The sequence below is a fragment of the Passer domesticus genome, chromosome 10 (genome assembly GCF_036417665.1).
Source record: "Passer domesticus isolate bPasDom1 chromosome 10, bPasDom1.hap1, whole genome shotgun sequence".
Lineage (NCBI taxonomy): Eukaryota > Metazoa > Chordata > Aves > Passeriformes > Passeridae > Passer > Passer domesticus.
The window spans coordinates 15,927,284-15,949,644 of NC_087483.1; the positions used below are offsets into that span (position 1 = coordinate 15,927,284).

Here is a 22,361-nt window from a genome sequence, read left to right on the forward strand (position 1 = left end):
TCCCTGTCTATAAGACTTTTAATTGAGTCTGGTGGTTTTCAACATATGTTCACTTCCAAATGCAAGAGAAATAGCAGTGACAGGGGTGGTATAAAATACAGATTGATTCACCCAAGTGAGGTTACTGGACTTAGAAAAAGACTTCATCTCTCCAGGAAAAGCTGGTCTCCTGTAGTGTAGCTCCATCAGATGTAGGAACTTTGGCAAGGAGGAGTTTGACCACCCATTTCTGTAATTATGGTGACAAACTAATCTTGCATCAGGGAATCCAATCCACTTCACTTGTGTCTTCTGAACATTGCAGGAGAAATGCTTGGCTCTCCTGGGTTCCATAAAAGCCCTGAATGCAGCTTCTGACCCCTGTGGAAAGTCCCTGCCTGCAGGCACTGCAGGAATTGCAGCTGGGAGGAGCACTGACTGCTACGGAAGGTACAGCAGGTGTCCTGAGAGCTCACAACAGGGCCATAAACCTGAGCTGAAGTGTCTGAAAGAGAGGATTGCCACCTAAAAGGAGGACATGAAGCAGCCTTCTTTTTGCCAACCTGGAGGTGAGGCCTAAGGGAAGACCCAACAGGGTTGTTAAGGCAGGCTAAACAAAAGTGGTGGGAAGTTTTGGCATGCCAGTGGAGATTCCAATTTCTCCCTTGGAGCATTGGGAAAGAGAGGAGGTTTGCTGGATGTCTTTCAGTCTGTTGGATCCACTGGAGAACACTTCTGCCAGGAAATCCAGATCAGTAATTGCACAAGTTGCACCCAATGCTAGACCCTTGTCTTGGGTCAAGGGACAAGATGCGCCTGGCACAGCTGGGAGGAAGCGAGGGATGGAAGGAAGGCTTTGTGTCCAGACTGGTCAGTGTTGGGACCCTTTTTCCAGCCCGCAGTTAGCTCACATTTGTAGCTCCTGTGGTGCACAAATGTCTGTAATGCCAAACACTTGTCTGTAACACCAAACTCTTCCTGGATGGGCTTTGCTGGGTACCCAGGCTGGCAGAAGCAGTGCAGATCAGTGGATACTCAGAAATACCATCAGGACCTTTCATCACAGCAGCTTCTGGTCTCATTCTGACATTTTCTCTGTTAGAGAAAAACTGTGCACATTTGTACATGTCATGCTCAAGTGAGCTGCTGCGGCTGCTGTGGAGAGGCTGTGTGTGCCTAGGTGGAGCCCCAGACCATCATAACTACCTCACTCAGTACCTGGGCTGTGCTGGGACACTGAAGAGTGCTGAAATAAAATCAACCCTATCAGGATGCAGGGATAAAGAAGCATTTCAAAAACTAATTGTTACAAAATCACACCAGTTCTTACCATGCAAATTTTTTTTTTTTTTTTTTTTTTTTTTTGGGTAGAACTGGCTCAGTGGCACATCTCTTGAACTGTGAAGAAGTGGGTAAGATTTAGATTATCAGGTATCCTTCTCAGTCTTCAAGGCAAAAAAGTCACACAGCTGAGCTTTGTCACTTGGAGGTGAAAGCTGGCAGGAACCAGTCAGGAGCAGGAGGTTTTACCACACTCAAAAAACCAAACCAAAACCCAAACAAATCAAGAAACTAGAAATACTTGATGCTGCCAGTGTTAGGCTGCAGCTGGAGTCATAGGAAGCAGTGCCACAGCTGTTTGACACACATTTTGACAAGTTCACTTTTACTGCCGTGCCCCGATGTGCCCCTATGGGAGACCTGCAGTAGAGTGTGGTGCTGTGTCATTTACTTCTGGGGCGTTTGTGCGAGGAAGGGATGGGCACTGTGCATCAGTGACACACACACTCAGTTGCTGACTTTTAAAAATAAGGATTTTCTGGTTTTTTTACCAATTTTAGTTGTTGGTGTGGGTGGTGTTTTTTTCTTTCTTTTTTTTTTTTTTTTTTTTTTAATTGGTCACTGGCCATTGTACGGGAGTAATCGATGTAGAGTTTGCGGCATTAGTAACTATTTGCAGTTCACAGAATCAGGCGCTCGGAATGGGTCAGGCTGGAAGGGACCACAAAGGATCATCTGGCCCCAGCTCCCTGCTCAAGCACAGCACTGCACTACCAGGTGTTCTGTAATGTCTTTTACCGCTTTGAGGAACGATAACTGAATTGTCGGTATCAGCGGCGATGGCAAGGGTCTAATGCTGTCGTGCACAACCATTTTTGCTGAAGTTCGCACTCGAGCGCAGACAGCGCAGCCTTGAAACCCTCATTGACGGTCCGGATGTTAATTGTCCGAACGGGGGTGAATCTGGTAAGAAGGGACAGCCTATCCGTGAGGGCCGCAGACCCCGGGCTCGCTCCCGTTTTCCCGGGGGAATCCCGGGTTTTCCCCGGGCCGCGCGCTCCGCCCCCTCAGGGCGCCGGGCCCGCCGTGCGCGCGGCCGGCCGGCAGGGGGCAGCAACGCGCCGCGGGAGGCGCGCGGGGCCCTCCCTCACGGCACGGCTCCCTCACGGCCCCAGCCCCGGTTCCCTCCCTCACGGCTCCCTCACGGCCCCAGCCCCGGTTCCCTCACGGCACGGCTCCCTCACGGGCACGGCCCCGGCTCCCTCACGGCACGGCTCCCTCACGGCCCCAGCCCCGGTTCCCTCACGGCACGGCTCCCTCACGGCCCCAGCCCCGGCTCCCTCACGGCCCCAGCCCCGGCCCGGCGGCGGGAGCGGCTCCCGGCGGGAAGGGCCCAGCGGCCACCGCTCCCCTGTGTGGGACCTGCCATTCCCCCCCCCGCCAACAGCGACCCCGTCGCCTCCGCGCTCCTCCCGGCGTGTGGCAGCGCCCTGAGGGGCCGGCCGGCGGCCCGAGGCGTCGCTTTGCCCTTGTAAACACTTGCGAGCACCCCGCTGGAGCTGCCCTGGCCGCCGCTGCCCCGGCGCCGCTCGGCGCACAAGCGGCAGCTCGGTACCGTGCCCCGCAGTCTGACGTTTTTGTTTCTTGACAACTTCATCCGTCTTTTTAGCAGGTTTTGTTTTGGACAGAGGTTTCCTGCGTATTTACTGTCTCTTCTAAACCAAGTGCAATGTGTAATATTGAGACGCGTTGTGAATAAGCAGAATTTGTTAGCTTGTTAAAATTAAGTGATTCCTGGTAAGCGCAGGGTATAATCCTATACTTAGACTCCTGACTCTCATTTACTTCGCAGCACAACTTTTTGTCTTGGACACACACTTCAGCGCTACAAATTAATCTCTGAGGTGAGACACCGCGTTGCCTTTGGCGAGGAAAGCTTGCTTTTGTAGTAGTAGTGACTAATTTACACGCCTGCCCCCGCTCTCTTTCTAGCCTTCTATTCATAAGCAATATATCAAGGGTGGACCAATGCCAGCAGAACAGCCTGTCTTCAGGAAAGATACTAGCTTTTTTTTCACCCTTGCTTGACTCTACTTGTGCTGGCACAGAAAGTCTGTCAGTACAACCTCCATCGTTACCTTATTTTTCCTTGTTTCCTTTCCTCCTGCTCCAGTTCCCTCCAACCCTTCAACTTCTTCCTGATAAATATCTTGATGCTGAGGAAGGCGCTAACAGGAGTTTGCGAGCGTTTTAATTTAGAAGTCATTCTTTCTGAGATTGATTTCGAGGAAGCAAAAGTCCCTTTGTAACTGTCACTTGAATATTTCACGTCTGATACAAATGCCTTGTCTGCTTTGCTCAGGTTTATTACGAGCTGCTCTGTAGCCACAGAAGTCCTCAGGCTTCTTGCTGAAATTGCACCCAGCCATGCCTTTCTGCAAGGCGAGGGAGAAAGGAGGTCCACAGGAGTTCATGTTAACAATGACTCTAAATGCCCGTTTCCCACACATCTTTGCTAGCACAAACAGCAAAAATAGTCCACTTGCACAGAATCTGATTCAGCTTTCTTGCATTCCGCAATAACAGATGGATTGCTAGACTGTTTACTGTTGCTTCCCACAAACTTCCTGTTAGTAAACTCCTGTATTATTTATGAAACAAAAAAAATACAAAGAAGTATCTTAGCTGATTACTGCCTGCTGGTGAACCACTGCCAGAGAAACTTTTTATACAAATATGTTTATGGGAGCAAGGATCCCTTCTGATGCAGTTGTTGGGGTATTATTATTATTTTTCCAATTGTTTGTTTCACTGTTTCCTGTGACCCTATTGTGCTGTGCTCCTGAGAAGGCATTTCCTGCACTCAATTTGCAGTTGAGATATCTGTGAATGTGTAAAGGAGCTCGGGGTGGGGGGAAAAGCAGCACACATACATGTTACAGAGATCAGCTATGAATAGGAAATATTTAAAGCCTTGTTGCTTTGCAATGACAATGACGAATGAGATTTTCCTAATGTGGCATTAATCTCTGCTGACCCAGCTTAGGAAGCGGAGTGTCTCGGAGCTTTTTGACAGAAAACAGGGAATAGTGCTCTGTCGACCACCTTCATGCTACTTCTGACATAAGTAGACAGTAAATGTGAAGAAACTTTATTTTCCTCTCAGACTGGCTGTTAAACTGCACAAAAGAGAGGAGCTGAGAGGAGCACTTTGTTTGCACTGCACACCGTAGATTAGACTGATTTCTGACTCTCAGTGTTGTGGGAGAGGAGGCCAGCCTGCAATCTGTCTGTACAATTTTATCAACAGAGCTAGTGAATTTTAAAAATCATCTGTAATAAAAAAGAGCAGAATGTAATGCAAAAATATGAAATTTGTATATTACCAAAAGTCCTTTTAGTGTTTTTAGAAATAACACTTGACCTAAAGTCATTCTGTTTTTTAAAATAGTTGCTATTATATTTCATTGAGATTCTGTTCTATTTATGTATTCTGTATGAATGAATTGGCTGCTCCACCTGATATTTATGATTGTAGTCACGCATTATATACACACACAGAAACAGAATGAAATTTTTCCTGATCTGAGACACAGATAATTTTTCCTCGAGGTTTTTTATTTGATTCCCTAAACCAAAACCAAAACTCAAACCAGCACTGCGGAGCGAGCACTTTCTAACGTTAGCCCTGCGAAGTGGATCGTTCACTGCATGAGGTTTAACAAAAAAAGCTGCTGTGTGTTATAGGCAACTGCAGGATGCCGATTAAACCATTGCATACCTTTATGTGATCTGTACTTGCAAAAAAAACTGGTGTCAGGTGGAGCAGGGCATTTACTGATCCTGGGGCAGAGCTCCTTCCCGAGTGTTGGAGTGAGTCGGCGTCACGTAAGCGATCACTCATTTCAAGTCATAGTAAGAATATGTCTTCTCTGAGCAAACTCTTTCCTCTGCCTCCTCAAACACCCTCGCTCAGAGCTCCTGCTGACAGAAACAGAATTCAATGGAATTAAGGCAGATGATCAGTGGCACTATCTCCTGATGCTTCAATCCACAAACAAGAATCTTGTGGCAGATGTTTCTGCACTTTATGCAAATAGGAACTTCATGGATCAGTTTTCTTTTCCTCCACGGAATATATGCAGCTGGAAAATAGAAATCCAGCTCCGCAGCACAAAGTGGGGGGGAAAAAAAAAAAATCATGCTGCTGACCAAACAGGAGAAAGCGATCTGTAGCTGTGAAATCAAATAATTAAACTGCTGGTTCTCAGGATCATTTCTGGGCTCAATCAAGTGGTGTATGCGACGATCCAGGTTTTGTGGGCTCTTTCTGCAGCAGCGCTGTGGCTCACAAGTCGTTTCTGGAACGGGAAAAAGAGATCTCTCTTGTGCTGTGTATAATATTTCCTCATAAATGTTTTCCTTTCTTTTACCCTTTCTGATATGCTGTTTTCATTCTCACAGTAGCTGTGGATAGCTGTATTAGATGTGATGCATAAGTGTATTAAAATAGTGGAGTTTGCACACGAAGAAAGGGTTTCAGCCCATTATATGTAATAAATAGGGTATAGGCATTTATATAAACTGAATGGGTTAGGTATGTTCTTTATAATAGCATGGAAAGCTGGACATGTGAGAATGACTGATGAAAAGAAAAAGAATAATTTCCTTCCTGTTGGTTGAAAGGAAAAAAATAACTCTTAAACTTAGAGGAGGTTCTAAGGAAATGTAGTTTTATAAATTATTGTGTAATATGTAAAATCATGCAATACAGAAGGGCTGTAGAATGCCACCTAATAGAACCCTAGAAAATCATGAAAGGTGATAATCCTAAATGCAATTATTTTAAAAAAGCTATTTTTATTACTATTACTAAATAAAATCAATAGCACTATTTTAGACTGATTTGTTCTTCTTCTGATTTTATATATTTCTTTGAAGATTTCTGTGGAAGTATTTTTTATCATCAGACATCAGAATAAGTCTCAAGAGTTGTTAGACAACATCTGTATCTTATTTTCTCGGTGAGGCTTTTGTTAATTTTGTATATTTTCTGTGTTTTAATATCTCTTGTGGGTCACAATTTTTTTTTTCCAAATTTTCAATTAATACTTAATTCAATGCCTGTATCTGGCACTGTGTGAACATTCAGTAAGGCTCTATGATAAATTTTATTTATAAATACACAAAGCCTGGTTTTGTGGTATTGTCTAGAACCTTGTCTTCATTTCATGACTAGTCAAATTCTGGGAAAAGATCTTTATTCAATTCAGATGTACTACATTATTTTCTTCAAAAGCCCCCTTCTGTATTTCTTCCAGTTAAATTTGCAATAAACAGTAGTGATTTTACCTGGATTTATTTTAATTGATTTTCTTAAAAAAAAACAAGCACAAAACCAACACCCAAAGATGCAGTGCCATTTCTAGGAAAAGAGGAAAGAAAGGCTCCACGTGTGAAAACGACAATCGTGCTGCACTGACTCTAATTCAGACACCAGCAAACACTTGCCAATACGTCTGTATGTGCTATATCATGTCTGCTTTTGCAAGTGGCTGTGCAGCTACTGAAGTTCTGCAGTTAAGGTACAGTTTGAGCTGACCTGTGTCTGAAAAGTCAAATACAATTCGAGACTCAAGTATTAATAGAATAAACTTAATTTTTTTTTATAGGTGCAGCTGCATTTTCGATTTAATTATAGGCTCCCACAGTAGTAATTTTTCCGTGACCTACTCAATCTCAAAAGTCAGAAAATTGCTTCTTTTTTAAAGCTGACAATAGCACGGTATGTTTCCAAAGGAAAAAGACAAATTACAGCAAATCATTACTTTAAGCATATTTAAATAGCTGGGAAGAAATCCTAATTGAAAAGTTTGCTAAAATGTGAAAAAGTTAGTGGTGCTTTTTTTCTTTTTTAGAAAAAGATTATTCTCATGTTTGTAACATTGCAAGCTGCTTATGATATGATGCCTTTCCTTTCTCTGCTCATCCCTCTACTTCTTTTCTTTCTGATGTGGTTGGACACAAGGTTTTTAGGAAGCAAAAATTTTAACTGGAGAGAAATCAATCTGTAGATGTGTTTAATAATGTAATTTGGCTATTTCTTGTGATGCTGAGACAAAGATAATGGGAATCTTTGTATTTCTTTGCATGAGCTCCAGACCAGTCTGTGAGGCTTTATTATCCAGTAGTAGCATTACTGCCAATAATGGTGTTCTAACCACAATTGTTCAGAAAGGGGAAAAAAAAAAGGTATCATAAAATAGGCTTGACAGTCATGAAATGCACCCTGGCCCTTCCAAAAACCTCCTCCCCAATAAGTCTGTGCTTTTCCCCCTTATCCCTGAATCTTCTCATGTTTTTTCCTGCTTCTGAACTTTCCCCCAGCAGGGCCCTTTCCCTGACAGCCCTCTAGGACTGTGGCAGGGTTTTGGCAGCTCATCCCCAGGGTATCTGCAGCAGGCCAGCGCCCAGAGAGCAGAGGCAGGACAGCCCCAGGCCCTCGGAGATTTTGGAGGGGTTGGTGAATGCAGACACCATGGGAGGAGGTGGGCTGGCCAGCAGGAACCACTCTTGGCATTCCCTCATGGAAGAAAGGAGAAAAAGAAAGCTGGCACTGGGGTCCCTTCTTCTGCCACGAAATAGCTGGAAAAAAAGAGTTGTCTGTTAAGGCAGGTAGCCATGGCAATGTGCCTTCAGCAGTTTCCCCAAGGGAGCTCACTGAAGAAGGTGTTGCTCTCCTGTATCTGCTGAAGTGCTTGAGCTCTTCCCCACCCATTCTCTGTGTTTCCTATATATAAATGACTGAAGCTGTTAAAATTAGGCCCAGACCATGGTCCCGTGACAAAAAGCAGTGGTTAGCATGATTCTTACTACAAAAAACCCCAACCATTAGAGGGGAAATTAGCTGTATTTTTCACTTATTTTCCAGCAGGTCAGGTTTACCCACAAGACACACAAAAGGATCCAGCCCTTATCCCAGAGCAGTGCAAGGGCTGGTTCCTGTGCGAGGGGCAGCTGGAGGCGAGTGCAGGAGCAGCACTGCAGGAGCAGCACTGCAGGCTCCATCTGCAGCGTGCTGGGCTGCTTGTCCCACAGCTGTTCGGGGCTGGGATCCGTCGCTCGCTCTGTTCTCTGTCCTGGTGCTGCTTCTCTTCTGGCTTGTACGTCAGAGGAGCTGTGTGCAAAACCAATCGGCATCCAAGGATTGTTCTGGCAAGCAGTGTTTTTCATTTAAAGCCAAAATGAAAAATGAGGTAAAGTTTGTCATACTTGCCTGATTCTTTTTCTTACTGTTACTTCTGTTTTCTTCACTCGTGTGCAAAAAGGGGAGTTTAAGTATGAAGGAGGTGGATTTTTCTTGCCTTTTTTTTTTTTTGTCCAATCTTTCAGTCATTTATGAGACTATGTTGTTGTGTTTTCTGACCCACCTGATCCCAGACCAGGCTGATCTACAGTCTTATTTTTATGACAGATGGCTGATCACCAGCACAGCTGAGTTAGGGGCCTCAATGAAAGGACCTTGACCCCCCAGCCAGCATCTCTTGAGGAATTCTCTTTGTTGGATGCTTTCAGCTGAGGCCTCTCCCAAAGTCGAAGGTGATTTCTATTTGCCAAAGTGGGAAGACAACGGGAGGCAGAATAAAGATGAAAACCCAAGCAGTCAGTTGAACTTGTTCAGACTGATACCAGCCCAAGGTATTCAGGCAGAAGCTAACCCAAGGTTTCCCTAACCTTGGCAGAAGTGCAGGAAATAGTTGCAGGAGGATGAAGTGTTCTTGAACTGTTTCTCCAATGTATCAAGCACAAGCAGGCTATTCTTCAGTATTAAGCACGTGCTTCTCTTTTCTTCCCCTTTAAAGAAACTTTTTATTGTAGACTATAAAAGGGGGGGGGGCAGGGGGGAAATCAATCAATCTCTGTTTGTGGACCCCTGTGCTGCATCTATGCTATCCAAGGACAAAGATGCAAATCAGGACCTCCCCAGCATAATAGCATTTAGAAGGCAAATTTCTTGCTGAAGTCTTATAGCAAAAGAAATAGCTGTGCTCAAGTGTTATTTTAAACAAAAAGGAAAAAGATTAATTAACCACATTCTTTAAAACATCAGCTTCCCTGGATACATCAGAAACAGCATTCCAGATAAAAGCAGCATGATGTGAAAAGACCTGATCAGCAACATATTGGTGTCTGGGCTTGGGGACTAATGTAAGAACTTAAAGACTTGGCTAGAGAATATATCCTGAGAAGCACAAACATATAAGAGGATGCCAAACCATGAAAGGCTTCCTTTGCACTGAGAATTCAGAAGTCGGCGTGTTGACAAGCAGAGAAGCCAATGCTGCTAGCAAAGCACATAGGGTGATGAATAAACGCAGATTTTGGGAGCCTAGGAGGAGATCTAGAAAGGGGCCAACTGATTTAGCCATGTTTTTAAGTCTCTACACCCAGCATTTAGGTGCTGTCAAGCCTCAGGCCTCCTCCCCAGCTGCCCGTGATGAGGTTTCACGGAGTGGGGCAGCCGGCTTTGACTCAGTGTGTGCATCAGTGTTCAGCTCTCGGAGGGGATGCAGAGACTGCCGAGACACTGGCTGCAGCAGGCTGCCTGAGCCATTTGTTGAGCCTATGGGAGAGTCAGGTTTAATTTCCTGCTCAGATGCGCTGCATTTTCTGGCTGTTGGCTCAGCAGTAGGCTCCTGGAGTGCCTCCCTGGGGGCCAGATACACCTCCTCCTGTGTACCGGGGAGAGCCTGGAGGCTGTGTGGGATCTGAGCTGTTCTCTGGCTGGCACAGCACGTTCGAGGCAGATGTATGCCTCTGTAACTGTGACATCCCACTAGCGTCTCTGGAGCTACTGCAGCAGGAATGCTGGCTTGAAACGCTTGAGCCATGAGCAAAGTAAGTGAACAGATATGGCTCGTGCAGTTCTTAAACATGAGACCTGGCCACACATTATTAATTGGGAGAGTCTCTTTGGGATGCCAGTGGAGAAGTAGTATTCTTCTCTTGAGAGGAAAAAATGCAATTTTCCTCCAGCTGCATTTAAAATTGGATAGTTCAGTAATTAGCTGAGAAATAACAGATTTACATATGAAGCAATATAGCAAAGGAAGGGTAGTTGTTAGGTACTAGTTGATGTGCAGTCTGATTTGTGATGGATAAGCTAAGTTTAAAAGCTATATTCTAAGGAAAATGGACATAACTGCAAAAATATGGGATGTACATATGATGAGAAAAAAACCCCAAAAACCTCTTTACCTAAAAAGAAATTTGAGAGGGCAGTCATGGGAAGAAACACTGATGACTTCCTCTTTTGCATTTAGCATAAGCCTACCATGCAACCGCCCAAGATAAACACTGTCTTTTTCTGGTTTGGAAAACATCTTGAATGTCCTTTAAACTTGTTGACTTGCTCCACTTTTGTCAGGCCTTCTTGCATAAGCACATTGCTCCCAACACAATCATCCCTTGAGACGTACTCATGTTATTATCAGGTACCTCCTGGGGGCTGAGCACCTACCCTGCAAGGATGCTGGTAAGTACTTGCAGGCACCTCTTCTTCAGCAGAGATCAACGTCTGTGCAGCTGATGGCTCTCATTCTTGTTTGGTTGGCAGGGATGGTGTCACTAAACTTGAGCTCACTTGTCACAATGGAATTCAATTATCTGCTGGAGAGAAGCCCTGACAGCTGTGGCGTAGGTTTTTCAATGTGATGTTGCCTGGATCGCAAGAAAAATATCAAGGGCTGGTGAGAACAGCCATGTTCTAAAAGCATCTCCGCCTGGGTTAGACCACTGCCTACCAAAGAGGTACGTGGGATTATATTGAAGTTATTTATTGACTGTCATGTCAGATCGTGGTTAAAGTTTATCTTTACTGCAAGTTGTCCTTAGGAATTCTTTTAGTTCATCAAAAGTAACTTTTCTTTTCCAGGGCGTAAGTTGGAAGCACAGTGTTTGTTTACCACATTGCCCCTGGGTTTGCCTCTGGCTTGTGCATCCTGGGGGAGAGGCAGTGGGTCTGCTGCTGGTTCCTCAAACATTGACATCTGTGATGGCCTTCTGTAGTGAAAGCATTTTCCTAGCAGCAGCATTAGGTAAGACCTCACAGTTTTCTTATGGTAATGGTTATCATTGATAAACTAAGGAAATGTGAGCTGAAAAAAAGAACAAGTGTGTGTATGTGTGTGTTTGTTTTGTGGTTTGTTTTTTTTTTAATGGAACATTGCCTTAGCTTGTATACCATAGTATTGAGATTTCTTAATTTTTAGCTTTTTTCCTGTTGGCAAACAAGTACTCATACCAGTAGCTCTGTAAGGTCGCTGACAAGCTCTGAGATGCTGAAGACACTTTTATAATAAATTCTGCTATACTCTTGCACAAGTAAAGGACCCATACTGTGAATAGGAAGGTGGCCCAGCTGGCATTTGGTTGCCCTACTGCCAGCCTTGGAGAAACACCCAACCACCTGGATGCACACACACCTCTGGGAAACCTAAAGGGAGACCAGGATTTACCCCCTGATTTACACCCCTGAATCCACCTATCCCCCAGGATCCAGGAACATTGTCCCTCAACCACTGTGGGAAATCTGTGAGAGCCAAGCTGCACCACACCAGAGGCTAACATGCATGTCTTTTGGGAAATCCTGGCTGTGTCCCCTGGGCTTCAGGTAAGCTCTCCCTAAATCACAGAATGTTCTGAGTTGGAAGAGACACACAAGGATCATCAAGGCCAACTCTTAGGTGAATAGCTCCTATGGGATCAAACCCACAACCTTGGCATTATTATCATCATGCTCTGACCAGTGGAACTGATGTCCTGGGGACCATGGCTCCAGTCTCTTCCTTCCCCTTCCTGGGTTGAAGCAGAAAATACATTTTCAGTGGTGGAGGGGAGACACTCCATCACCTTCATTAAAAAAGTGAATCCTTCTTGGCCCCAAGGATGTATTTCTGTCTGGAGACTTTCTGTGTATTAAGGAACAGATGCTTGTGCACTTTTTAGGCCACTGTCAGATTAAACCATGCATGGTGCAAGTCAATATTTCTTGTGCCTGTCATCCAGGAGCTTCCTGGGCTAGGTTTGGAAATTAAACCACAGAGCTGCACTTCGTCTGTCCGTGCCCCACCCAAATGAAGGGAAAGGCATCCTTGGTAAGGCCCTGTGCTCCTGCCTCAAGCTGCAAGGGATGACCTGTCTGGCAAGAGCTTTGGGAAGGAGTTTCTTCTCCAAAAAGTGAGTGTGTTGTAATGTGTTTGCATTATCCACTGTCAGCTCTTGATGACTGCCATTAGGATTAGAAACAATTTGGAAATTCTGGAGTTAAAAGTATGTAAGTTGCATGAAGATAATACTTAATAAACACGAATACATGGTAGGGAGATTTTTTTTCCATCCTTTAATATGACTTTTAGACTTACAAGCTTTTATCTTATTTTATGGGGCCATGTGAAATAAATTAAATGTAACACAAGATGCTGTTAAAAAAGATTTTATGACATTGAGAACTGGTTCTATATTAGGACCAGATCTTACAAAGGCTTATTGATGTGAGCAGTTTTGCTCCCATAGATAAGCTGTGGAGTCAGCTATGGCTAACCATTTAAATGCTCAGAATCAGGCCCTCATTTTGGATGCACTTCTCATTGTTAAATCAATGTGAAAGTGAAATCTGTCTCCTCTCAAAAGGAAATTGCCAAGACTTTCTACGCTAAGATTTGGGATCTGTAGAAAATGAAGCCTTTTTATTTTTTCTTCCCTCCAATAATCTGTTCAGTGAACAAGCTGTGAAAAATAGTTCTATATTTTTTCCATGTGATGCAGCAGACGGTAAATTTCCATTTAAAAGAATGATCAGAGTAGCTGCTGGCACTGAACTCTGTTGTCTTAGTCAAATCTACTTACAAAGAGTTTACAGCAATACAATAGCTTATTATTTCACTCAACCAGAAATCAGATGAAAAAGGCAAAGGGGAAGCCTGAAGTAGGTTCATGGTCAGAATTCTTTTCTTCCTTAACATCTTGGGGTGTTTTTAATGCAGGAGTTGAGATCAGTAGTTTTATGTATAAGGAGGAGACTACTTCTTTTCACCTCTACTTTTGTATGCTGTGAAATAATCAGACTATGCACTTCTATAGTGCCTTTCTTCTGTGGATCTGAAAGCACTTTACAAACATTAATTAAAGTCTCACAACACCCATGTGGAGGTAAAGGAGCATTGTTTGTGTATCTAATGCAAAGGCTTAACCTGATTCTTTAAGTACTCTAGCAGGAAAATAATGGAATAGCCAAAGCAAATTAATCTAACTGAATTGCTGGGAGCATTTATATGTGTGTGTGCATGTGTATACGTGTATATATATGTGTGTGTGTGTCTGTGTGCATGTGTGCCTGCATCTCTGTGCTGCTGGAAGCCTCAGACTGCACCTCCTCTGCCCTGCACATCCTGCCTGTTGTTGTCTCAGGGGATTTGAAGTGTGCTGCTGCTTCTCTCTGTATAATGCCTCGGGTCCATCAAAATGTGTATCTTCTAGGAAACCTGGGGAAAGCTTGCATTGCCATTGATTATGCTAAGATTAGTTTTAAAAATTTAAAAGACTGAAAATGTCTTTTTCTTGATCACCAAATTTATGAATAAAAATAATAGGTGAGCAGTGAGGACCCAGAAGGGGTTTTTGCCACCTGAGCGGGACCCCTGTGGTGGAGGCTCCAGCACCTGTCCTCTTTGACTGCCCCTTGTTCTCAAGCCTGGTGGCCTTGTCCTTGCTGCTGTTACTTCCCAAGTCTCCCATCCCAGGGAGGTTTGGGTGCAGCTCTGCAGAGAGACAGCTGCGGGGTGGGCTTGGCTCCTCCTGGGGCTGCCAAGTCCCCTCCATGTCTGGAGGCAGAAGAGGGGCATTGTCCTACTGCAGCTTAATGCTGGGCTTGGCTTGGCTATGCACAGCAACAATGCCTATGTTAAAATATGTTAAATTATTTTATGGACTTTATAGAAAGGGTGTTGCCCTCCTCAAGAGCATCATTCCTGAAGAAGTTTATTCCCTGTACTTTGCCAGGTAGGTGCCCACCCCATGCCCTGGGCAGGTAGAGTTGTGCTGAGTATCTCCACCTATCCATCTTTGCTGATTTGATTTCCTGCTGCTGTCTCTTCAGCCCCAGTGAAAGGCTAGAGCAGCCTCAGCCCAGGGTGTCTGAGAGGGAAGGCTGATTCATCATGGCTCTCTGCTTACACTGGCAGAAATGAAAATGAAGTGAGGGAATTAATCAAAATGGAGGAAACTCAAGCTGAAAGACCAAGCAACTCTTCTATTTTCAGCTCAGTGCTGTAGTGTACAGGCCTTTCTCCCACTTGTGCAGCCCAGAACTGCTGAACTCTTGCAGCCTGACTTCTCTTTTCCTTAAACAAATCAGATGAAAAAAATTTTTTTCTAGTGGTTAGAGGATGGCATTATTTTTTTTCTTTGGATCAAAGCTGTAGGGAAATAGGGCCACATGACTACCATGAATTTGAAATGTGATCAGATGGCTACTAAAAGCAAAAAGGGCCTCAGAGCCATGAGCTTTTGTCAGCCCTAGTCCCACATGCTGTTACAGTCTAAAAATGCTTTTGGGTCACCAGCATTAGATCCTTTTCTTAATCTTCATCATGTCTTCTTTCTGCTAATTTTACTTTCACTGTCTGATGTAGGCTCTAAGATCTTCAGTGCAAAGAGAGCATCTTTTATCTTTGTAAAGTGTCATGCAAACTTAGGGTGGTATGTAAATATTTAATAATAATATTAGTGATGAAGATTAGAGTCCTGGAGGAACATGTCTCCTTCCTTGCAGATGCAGAAGATGTTGTGGTAATTTGGGTACTGTTTCATTTCCCCAGGGAGAATTTCTCTGCTCACTCATTTTCCAGTTGCTTCTGTCATCATCTTGAGTAAGGCTATTGGGACACAATACTTTTGACTGGGAATGACTTAATTTGAATTGGGCAAATAACAGCTTTTTCACTTGAGACTCTGAAAAAAAATCCTCAAAAATACAAGTTCCCTTTTTTCATATTAGAAAAATGGAAACCTGTGGGGGAAAGTTGTCCAGAGGTGCCCAAAAAGGAGACGTGTGAGCTCTTGTGATGCTGGAGGTGGCTGATCTGTGCTCCCTGACAGCTGTGGAGGGGCTTCAAGGTGCTTGGGCTGGGGCAGCATCAGAGGAAGCAGGCTGCAGGGAGCTCCAAACTGTCCCCAGCACTCTGCTCATCAACCTTTCTTACTTCTTTTTAGTAGCCAAAATAATTTTTAGATGGTTTGGCTATATAACTAGATTTACTTTTTAAGAGGGTTTATATTGTACCTACTTAAATTTTCTAATGATTGTAGCCAATAGCAATTAATTTAAAATAATTAAGACAAATATACACATTAAATTGCCAAGCACTACATTTTTCTCATTCATTTATGACTTAATAGACTTCAGTATATATGTTCAGCCTTTACTAATTGCACAGTTGAAAATTCTTTACGACTTTGAGGAGTTCAACATTTTCTGTCTTTACTGGCTACATCCTCTTAGCATAATCGTAGTCTTAATTTTGTTTAACTTATGCTAAAGCAAAATATGAATCTAAACCACAGGAGGCAAATAAAACACGTCATTGTACAGTTCAGTACATTTTATAAAACCATTTTACAACATGAACCATCTATCCATTCTGCTCAATGGAGTAAATGGGATCTAACCATGCTTTAAGGACTGTGCTCATCTTTAAACTGATTAGTTTCTCTCCTTATTACAAAACACAGGCATCTATACCAGGTCTAATGTCTAATTTTATATACAATTAAATGGGTAAGCCCTGTTGCCTCCAGCATAATCATTTAATCATTGTTATTTACCTTGAGGATTTTGGGTAGGATCAGAGACTCATTTCTCCTGTTGCTGTGTGGTGTGGGGCAAGCCTCAGCAGGGAGGAGACCCTTATGATCCTGGTTGCTGCATGTAAAATGGGATGGAGATGTACAGAAGGGCCAAGCTCATGGCCTGGAGTCGGCAGGAGATCAGGGAAGACTGAGCCTCGTGCCTGGTGCTGGTTGGGCAGCAGGGATGGGGTGGGAAGGTGGAGACAGGGACTGGTGTCAGTGGGGTCACTGGAGGGGCAGAGCGGAGCTGCAAGCTGTGCCCACTTCCATCTGTGCCAGATTTGGGGTGCGTGTCCTCAAGACAGGACCCAGTCAAAGGCAGTGTGGCTGGGGCAGCAAAGCAGGGCTGGGGTGCTGACGGGACAGCTCTGGAGATGGGTTTGGTGGGGATGAGCACTTCAGGGAGTGCTGTGAGGATGCAGCACTACAGTCACAGGCACGAGCATTCTCCTGCCCAAGGCACCTACGTGGTGATGCATCTCCCCTGCTCTGCACCAGGAGCAGGGAAAGGAAACCTCGAGCAAAGGTTAATGCTTAAAAAACCCCCAGGGCAGGGAGGAGGCAGCCGGGGCTGGCAGCAGCTCAGCAGCCGGGGCTGGGTGTCGGCCGGGAGCCCATTTGCTCATAGCAGCGCCTGGTTAAACCCGCAGCCTGCACATGGCTTTAACCAAGTGCGGTGCAGCGACGAGCGAGGGGCTGCCTTTGGCATGAGGGCTCTGCTCGGCCCCGCCATTAGGGGAGGAAGGCTGAGATTTGCGCTGCCAAACAGGCTTCCTTCTCTATTGCTAACTCTTTTTTTTTTCCTTCTTTTTTTTTCCTTTTTTTTAAAAAATCATGTTTAACACTTGTACAATTTGGTGAAATTACAAGCCCGCGAGGACAGAGGGAGAAGCCAGTCTGTTTAAAAAATAAAAAGAGGACATGATTACTTTGCTGAAGCTGTACTTTCTATTTTCTCTTCCAAAAGAGACAAAGGGAATAAATACTTAAAACCCAGTGGTGACGACAGTGAAGCAATCATGCAGTCGCTGGATACCTTTGTCTCAGGGGGGCATGTAGTAATTTTTACATGTCTGCCACTGGGTGTCAAACCTTTCTTTTCTTCCCCTTTCCATTTTGGATGGCCAAACTGATTATCTAAAATAGAAAATTAGCACACAATGGCTTTACTCTGTGATACCCCTTATGCAACTAATGGGCAAAGCTTGTTAATTGGTTGTAAATGCCAGCAGGTTGCCAAGATAATACTTCAGAAATAAGCGGGTATTCTGATAATTACAGCAATCTTCATCTATAAAAGCTTAAGTAGATGAAGTACTGGCTGGCTTAAAACCAAGATTTATCCCGCTGCACTCACATTAAAAGAAAAAATAAGATGAAAACAATAATGTAGCAAAACAATTATATAGCAGGAAGCATTGTAGGTTTTAGAGATTGTGAAAACTCAGAAAGTAAAACAGTGCTGTAATAACCAGTTATGGAAAAATAGGCCATTTACATTTGTGTATAATTAAATAGTAGGCTATGCAATTTCACTTTTTAAAGTAAACTGCCTTTTCCTTTTTTTATAGGGCAACGTAGCCATAATTGCTGCATTAAAGCTTTAATGAAAGAAAAAAGCAGCAGATCAAGATGACATGTAACATCCACATTTGTACTGTGGTGTTCTGCTTGTTTAGTAATGGGAAGCTACTGAGGAGATTAAAATTGCAGAATTCTTCTTAGTTTTTTTCCCCGAAAATTGTTATAGGAAGATCATTCAAAGTCTAAAATTCATACAGTTTATTTTCCTACCTTCAATCCACAAGGATTTAATGGCTTTCCTAAATCTCAGAGTGTCTGAAGACATACTTTCTTGCAAAAAGGGAGATATTATTTCAGCTCATAGAAATTATCAAAAGTAAGCAGCTCAAACTTGAAGTGTAGAGGTCTCACCTCATGTTTTAGACTATTACTGCAAATGCTGAACACTATTTTTAAACTCAGGGCTGCTTTTCAGCTTTCCTGTCAGAATGATCAACAGGTTGATATATAATCTTGTTATTTGTCATTTTTAGATTTTTTTTTTACATGTTACAAACAAATTGTAAAGTGCAGCAAAGCCAGGCTCAGCTGTGTTAAAGCTCTGGACTAAGGGTACGAGTTTTCAAACCAAAGTTTTGTCTATGATAGTGTAAAAGCAAGAGTTGATATTGGGGCAGGAGAAAGCCTTTTTTTAAAACGACTTTGGATGCATTTCATGGACTGCTTTTAATAATTGATGCCTCCTACAAATGAGGGAATGTTTTGGCACATTTTGGCACATTTTGTCAGGAGCACCACAGAGACAGAAGAGTGTAGGGTATTCCTGAGGGGCTGCTTTGCTTGGCCTTTAGGGGAAAAGGCAATGTCAGACGGGAATGCCCTTCCTGCTGGGTGTCCAGGGGTCTGCATTGTTGGCTTGCAGGTAAGAGGGGTCTGCCCCTAGGTAGTGCTGCTCTGCTGGAGCACTGGCCCTTCCCCTCCTTGCCTTCCAGCGCAAGGCACTGGCACTGGCACAAGGGCAGACCACACTAGATGTTTCCAGACATAGATGTGACATGGCCTCTGGTGGGGACAGCCTGGGGGGACACTGGTGGAAATTCTGGAAATAAGGCATGCCGTGCCGTGGAAAGTTAGTTTTGCACGCGTGCACTTTCTCATCTCCATCAAATATTTGATGGAGATGTCTTTCCTGTGTGTGGTCATGCAACATCTACTTGAAATTTTTCTCACATATAATTCATAAAAAAATAAAAAGAGCCCAGTGCGCCACTAGGGATAGCTTGCTATGCCGACAAACCCCTTAAATTCTGGCAAATAAAGAGGTGCACCTTGTCACCTAAACCCTCTGGGAAAACAGGGTCTGAAAGCACAGGGGCTGCCAGGGGAGAGGGGTGTGAGGCCAGCCCTGCTGCCTGCCAGCCCCAGGCCCTGCACACATAATGGACTTTCCTAGTTAGTACATAATATATGGCACTTGTCCGAAGTGTGGCTGCAGGAACCAGCAGAGGAAGAAATAACTTGATGAGATCCTTTAATGGATCTCTCTCTCTTGTCTTCCAAGAACAAAATAAATATGAGACTTTTTCAACCGGCGTATATATCCATTTATGCTTTAAAAATTCATGAGCATAGGTTTCATATGATGGTGTAGTTACTATGGTAATTGTTTATTAATCTGGAGGAGCCTGGTAATTACCACAGTACAGTTTATGTAACTCAAGCTCAGAGTTAAAGTGTGGTTATGATTTCTTTACACATCCATCTTTTAGACACTTTTTTCAACTTTTTTTTATTTTTATTTAACGGAATATGCATTTTCCCCTCTCAGTTCTACTTTTATCCAAATGCATTTCTGGAAGTGTAGAGAGAGTGCAAAAATGACAGAGAAAAGCTTGCTCGGAGTTGGCAGGCCAGGACAGTCAGGAAAAAATGTGCAGAGTTAAGTTGCAGGTGGATATTTTTTAATTAAAAAAATGATGTCTTTCTCTTTTCCCTGGAGGACGGCTCGTTTGTGGGAGGGCAGCAAGGGGCAGAGGAAAGAAGGTGGCAAAGTGGGGATGTTGCAGCAGCCCATGTGTCAAGCCTGGGACCATCCCCCCAGCTGAGCACAAGGCTGAAGGATGTGTGCATTGTCCTGCAGCTCTGATGTTTGTGTGTGGCAGAGGCACACAAAAAGAAAATCACATGTACTGGACTAAGGATGAATGGCTGGCTGGCTTTGGCATTTGGGGGATTTTTTGGTGTTGTGTGAGGTTTGCTAATGGAGATCAAAATGGAGAATGCAGGAGTGGTGAGGTACCTGCCAGGTACACCATGGTCCTTCAGAAACTCCTGCTGCCAGCTCTCTTCAGCCCCGACAGTCTCCCAGGAACATGTACTTGCCCTTCCTGGATAAATTTCATTTAAAAATTGAGTTTATTCATTCAATTTTTTTTTTTTTTCAGAGAAGCACCACTAATCTTATCACTGTACGGATACTGTCCAGAAACTCAAGAAACAAAAAACAATTTGAGTGTTTTTTGGCATTTTTTTTCCTTTTATCTACGAGCTCCTTTCTCCCAGAGAGTGAAAAATTGTGCCCACTGTGAATTTTGTTTCTGTGGTGATTCTAGTTGCGAGACAATTATTGGCGCCAGTTCATTCCGCGATGACCCCTGCGCCAGGAGCTGGCGGGTGACCCCTCCTGGCCTGTCCCCGCTCTCTCCTGCCGGCTTGCGCGGCTGGCGGGCTGGAGAAACTCCCTGCTCGGCCTGGCTTCATTGCTGAGAGATTCACATTATTTATATGGAAAAAGTGCAGGATGCCATCTCCCCGCTCGCTCTGCCTGCATAAATTGCGCGTGTTTATTATTCATCGTAACACAGCACATTCTCTGTTTCTGTGTCACTTGTCACTAATCACTTATGCATCTGATGTGCGGATCCAGAGCAGGTTCTTAAGCATTCTTGGCTTCAAAACATAAGATATGCATGGGTAAGAGTTTATCCCACCCCCAAAATAACAACTTTGATACATTTTCAAAAGGGAAAGTGCATATGTTACAGTACTCAGGAGCAGCAATAACCAAACTAGCTGAGAAGTGACACGGACTTGGGTTATTTTCTTGTTGCTTTCTTTTTTTTTTTTCTTTTTTTTTTTTGGTTTCTCTTTAGTATTTCATGAAAGTGTGTAAAAATCTTAACATTTGAATGCCACACGCTTCGTTCTGTCTGCGAGATAAAGGACATTTCTCTAAAAGAAACATACGCTCCTTGTTCCTTGTTTTGATTCCCCGTACAGCTTGTCACAATGCATTTACATTTTGCCCATACATTTGGATTTGCAACCCGAGCTGTGCTTTTGAGGAAGGGATGCAAACTCTTTTCTTTGACTTTTGGGTGTCAGTTGGGCCCTGACTGTAGTGGGGCAGGCACAGAGGACGCAGGCTGTACACACCCCTTGCAGCTTCCACTGTGACCCACAGCCCTAGGCCACAGCAGCTCCTTTGTGGGGGGCTGCCGCCTGCGTTGGCCACCAGCTGGGGAAGACTCTTTCCTGGAGGGTTTTTCTCTCCCCTGTTGCACCTCACTCCCTTCCCAGCCTGCCGCCCAAACCCACAGAAGCCAACTGCCAAACCTCAGTGGACACCAGCACTGTGTCTACCCCACCTTTTCCCTGCATATTTCTTCCTCCTCTTGTGTACTCTGGGAAATGCCAGAAATTTCCCTTTCCTTGTGTGGATCTGCTCTAGGGAGCACGGTGGAAATGCTGGCAGCCCTGAGTACCCAGTGTTTAAGATGATGGCATGTTTTTCCCCTTCTCATGGTGCTGGATGAGTGGCACTAAGAGTGTGAGGTTGAGGATGGAGAGAGACCCCAAACAGGCTCATCAGGGATAGCATTGGTCCAGAGCCTTCTGGAGTTTGGGTACCACTGTGAATAATGGTTGTTCAGCTGGGCAAATGCCATCTCTCAGGTTGAGCATATGGAAAACATTCTTGCATGTTCTGGTAGTTGACCTGATTGCTCTGCAACTCTGCAAACCTGGTGAGCACAGCCAGTACAGGGTCCACCCACAGGTCTCCTCACGAGCTCCGGCATCAGACCCCTGAAAGAGATGACGGCTCAGCTGTATCTCCACTGGTCTGTGGCTCACCTGCACCACACCTGGCCTTATGGGAGGGCAGTGTGCAGAGCAGCTGCCAGAACAGTAGCCTGGGATGACTTATATTGAATTTAATTTCCTGGAATCATGGGATGGTTTGGGTTGGAAGGGGCCTTAAAGATCATCTAGTTCAAGGCTGCTGAAATGAAGCCTGCTTACTGACCCTGGCAGCTGGAAACACAGGGGTTTCATCCAAGGAGAGACAGAATTTGAATTGTTCCTTGTTCTGCTGATATCTGATGGGAACAACCTTACTAACGAGTTCCAATTGCAAGTCCTCCTTGACTGTGTAGTGCAGTCAGCCCTATGATAACACCAGAGAGGCAGCTTGAAATTAGGATACAGAAGACTGATGCCAAAAATATGTCAGTGTGGAAGGTCATTAAGAATTATCCATTTGTGCATGTTCACATGCCAGCAGTACCTTAAGTGATTACCTTAGAGGAAAGGATTTGTCTAATGAACATATGAATTAACAATATAAAATTGTGATTGATAAATCAAATAAGAATTTACAATTTGCCAAT

The 22,361-nt window shown here is 44.2% G+C and overlaps 3 long non-coding RNA genes across 5 annotated transcripts in view; 2 read left to right on the top strand and 1 right to left on the bottom strand.

Annotated features, from left to right (window-relative positions):
* The first annotated feature begins 272 nt into the window (after positions 1-272).
* Positions 273-22,361, top strand: part of LOC135308694 (uncharacterized) — a 29,843-nt gene continuing 7,754 nt past the window's right edge. Inside the window, exons 1-5 of one of the 3 annotated variants that reach the window (XR_010369076.1) lie at positions 273-548; positions 10,877-11,070; positions 11,195-11,357; positions 11,815-11,932; positions 12,328-13,843. This is a non-coding gene — a long non-coding RNA (uncharacterized LOC135308694). Of the gene's footprint in view, positions 549-8,811; positions 11,071-11,194; positions 11,358-11,814; positions 11,933-12,327; positions 13,844-22,361 lie in introns of those variants that run through there. The other 2 variants (XR_010369075.1, XR_010369077.1) reach the window with 2 other exon arrangements.
* LOC135308698 (uncharacterized) lies at positions 2,889-7,352 on the top strand. Its single transcript, XR_010369080.1, has 2 exons — positions 2,889-3,164; positions 3,623-7,352. It is a non-coding gene; the product is annotated as an uncharacterized LOC135308698 (long non-coding RNA).
* On the bottom strand, positions 8,580-10,855 carry LOC135308695 (uncharacterized). Its single transcript, XR_010369078.1, has 3 exons — positions 10,781-10,855; positions 8,995-9,114; positions 8,580-8,866 (listed from the first exon to the last, which is right to left on the bottom strand). It is a non-coding gene; the product is annotated as an uncharacterized LOC135308695 (long non-coding RNA).